We start from the raw sequence: 4020 nt of genomic DNA on the forward strand, positions 1-4020 counted from the left end.
AGTAAAAATAAAATTAAAAACTTTTTGGTCTTTTATTCCATTTTAATCAATCAAATATTATCAAAAATATACGCCCCTCTTTTCGGTAAAGTAATTTCGGCTATATTACCTAGTTTTACTCCTGACGAATTTCTGAAATATTTTGGGTTGATTGATTAAAGATATTTATACCTTAAGAATAAACGGTAAATTTCGCAGTGATGTAATAAATTTTTGTATGATATTAATAATTTCGGTCGCAAAACCTAATTTTATTGAATATCAATTTAATACTTTATAGCGAACAATTTAGCGTTTATTATCAAAAGGCTAAAAGCAATAAAATAAAAATAAAAACTGTACAAACTTACCTGTGAGATAGAATTCTCAGTGACCTGCTTTAGCCCACTCATAAGATAGTCGGATTAATTGGTTTTCCATAGCTACATAGGCATAACCTCGAGCATTCAACGATTTTTCTTCGAAACATATGAACGGTCCTTCTCTGCATAAAGTATCAAACTCGGTATTGGAATATGTCTGATTCGTCAAGCATTTTCCTTCGTGTGACCATTTTCCACATTTGTGACATCTTTAAAGGTGTCGTGCTCTTCTTTTCACTGCGGATTTTGATTTTCCTTTACCAAAATGTAACTTATTATGTTCGTTCCTGAGTTCTTTTCTTACTCCGTCCAATTTGGCTCTTATTACTGATACCAGGTCACTCGGGAGTGTGTCATTATTACGTTTAGTAATCAAAGCGTGTAGCATTAGACCATGGTTTAGATCAAAGGAATTCTTCATCTCGTAAAACTTAAAAAAATAAAAATTCAGAATGGGGGAGAAGACTAGTTCTTTAGGGTCTGCTAGGGAAAGACCATTCGGATTCCATTCTCGATAACTACACGAAAACAGAATATCTAACTCTAACAGAAATACATATTACCCTAAAAAGATTCGAACCTTCCCACACCTAATTAGATGTGGTGTTGAAATTGTGATTGACTTCATTGTCAACTTCCATCGGATCATGTACGTAATGTTTAACTCTGTGACCATTAACCTTAAATTCAATCCCATTTGAATTTATTAATTCTACTGTTCCATATGGGAAAACTCTTTTGACTATGAATGGTCCAGACCATCTTGATTTCAATTTTCCAGGAAATAGCTTGAATCGTGAATTAAAAAGAAGAACTCTATCTCCTTCTTTAAATTCTTTTAAACTTCTGATTCTTTTATCGTGCCATTTCTTTGTTCTTTCTTTATAGATTAATGAATTTTCGTATGCTTCATGTCTCAATTCTTCTAATTCGTTTAGTTGACTTAATCGTAGACGTCCAGCTTCATGTAAATCAAGATTAGATGTCTTCAAAGCCCAAAATGCTTTGTGTTCAATTTCTACTAAAAGATGACATGCTTTTCCGTAAACGAGTTTAAAAGGTGTGGTTCCAATTGGGGTTTTGTAGGCTGTTCTAAAAGCCCAGAGTGCATCCTCCAATTTCATGGACCATTCCTTCGGATTTGATCCTACGGTTTTCTCTAAAATACGTTTTAATGCTCGGTTGGTATTTTCAACTTGTCCACTCGTTTGTGGATGATAAGCAGTGGAGATTTTATGAGTTACTCCATATCTTTTGAGAACTTTCTCAAGTTGATTATTACAAAAATGAGTACCCCGTCACTTATTAAAGCTTTCGGTGTTTCAAACCTTGTAAAAAGACGTTTTAAGAAGTTGACTACAACTCGTGCATCGTTAGTTGGGAGAGCTTGTGCTTCCACCCATTTAGATACATAATCAATAGCAACGAGAATGTAGAGATTATTATGAGATTTTGGAAATGGACCCATAAAGTCAATACCCCAAATGTCAAATACTTCACATACTTGAATGACATTTTGTGGCATTTCATCACGTTGACTTATTTTTCCGGCCCTTTGACAAGCATCACAGGATTTGCAAAGAAGGTGTGCATCTTTGAAAATTGTAGGCCAATAGAATCCAGCATCGTAAACTTTTCTTGCTGTGAGCTGAGGCCCATAATGCCCTCCTGTTGGTCCTATGTGACAATGTTTTAAGATTTGACTGGCTTCATCCCCAAATATGCATCGGCGTATTATTCCATCGGGACAACTTTTAAACAAATGTGGATCTTCCCAGAAATAGTGTTTTATATCGCTAAAGAATTTCTTTCGTTTTTGGTACGATAATCCTTTTTCAAGGAATCCACATACTAAGTAGTTTGCATAGTCTGCAAACCATGGAATTTCATTATAATCTATCTTCAATAGATATTCATCAGGAAAGTTGTCTTGTATTGCCGATTCATTTAGAACTTCTAATTCAGGATTTTCAAGACGAGAAAGATGATCAGCGGCGAGATTTTATGCTGCCTATTTATCTCGGATTTCAATATCGAACTCTTGTAAGAGTAAGATCTAACTGATTAATCTTGGTTTGGCATCTTGTTTCGAAAATAGGTATCTAAGAGCAGAATGGTCAGTATAGACCACCGTTTTAGCTAGAACGAGATATGAACGAAATTTGTCAAAAGCAAAGACAATAGCAAGGAGTTCTTTTTCAGTAGTTGTATAATTTGTTTGTGCTCCTTGTAACGTCTTACTAGCATAATAAATAGGCTGAAATCATTTTTCAATCCTTTGTCCTAAAACGGCTCCCATTGCAAAATCACTTGCATCGCACATAAGTTCAAATGGTAGATTCCAATTTGGAGTTATCATGATCGGCGCATTAGTGAGTTTTTCTTTAAGAATATTAAAAGATTTGATGCATTCATCTGAAAAGATGAATGGAGCATCCTTTTCTAGGAGTTTATTCATAGGAGTGGCAATTTTAGAAAAATATTTTTTGAAACGTCGGTAAAAACCGGCATGCCCTAGAAAACTCCTAACTCCTCTAACATTGGTGGGATGTGGAAGTTTAGCAATTACATCTACTTTAGTTCTGTCCACTTCAATTCCTTCCTTTGAAATTTTATGACCAAGAACGATGCCTTCTTTAACCATGAAATGGCATTTCTCCCAATTAAGTACTAGATTTGATTGTTCGCATCTAATAAGCATTCGTTCAAGATTAACTAGACATGTTTCAAAAGTATCACTGAAGACTGAAAAGTCATCCATGAAAACTTCCATGCATTCTTCTATCATGTCGTGAAAAATTGCCATCATGCACCTTTGAAAGGTTGCAGGGGCGTTGCAAAGTCCAAATGGCATGCATTTGTAAGCAAAAGTACCATAAGGGCACGTGAATGTGGTTTTTTCTTGGTCCTCGGGTGCTATTGGAATTTGAAAATATCCGGAAAAACCATCAAGAAAACAATAGTAACTATTTCCGGCTAATCTTTCCAACATTTGATCAATGAAAGGTAAGGGAAAGTGATATTTTCTGGTGGCGTCATTTAATTTTCTATAATCAATACAAACACGCCATCCTGTTACAGTCCTAGTAGGAATAAGCTCATTTTTCTCATTTGTGATGACAGTCATGCCACCCTTCTTAGGTACGCATTGAACTGGGCTTACCCATGGACTATCAGAAATTGGATAAATTAAACCTGCATCTAGCAGTTTAATAATTTCTTTCTTAACAACATCTTGCATGTTTGGATTTAGTCTTCGTTGGCGTTGCAAATACGTTTTATGACCTTCTTCCATAAGGATTTTATGTGTGCAATACGAAGGACTTATGCCTTTAATGTCATGAATCTTCCATGCAATAGCTGGTTTATGAGCTTTTAATACAGAAATGAGTTGAAATTTTTCATTTTCAGTAAGAGAAGACGATATTATTACAGGTAATTCAGATTCACCATGTAAATAAGCATATTCCAAATGGTTTGGATGTGGCTTTAACTCTAATGTCGGTGGTTCTTCTATCGATGATTTATATCGATATCTGTCTTCTTCTTTTAGCATTTGAATTTCTTCTGTTGTTGGTTCATATCCATTAGCCATAAGTGTAGCTAATATTTCAGTTTCATCAATTGGTTCAGTTCCTTCTCCTAAAGAACATTCTCC

The sequence above is a fragment of the Rutidosis leptorrhynchoides genome, chromosome 11 (genome assembly GCF_046630445.1).
Source record: "Rutidosis leptorrhynchoides isolate AG116_Rl617_1_P2 chromosome 11, CSIRO_AGI_Rlap_v1, whole genome shotgun sequence".
Lineage (NCBI taxonomy): Eukaryota > Viridiplantae > Streptophyta > Magnoliopsida > Asterales > Asteraceae > Rutidosis > Rutidosis leptorrhynchoides.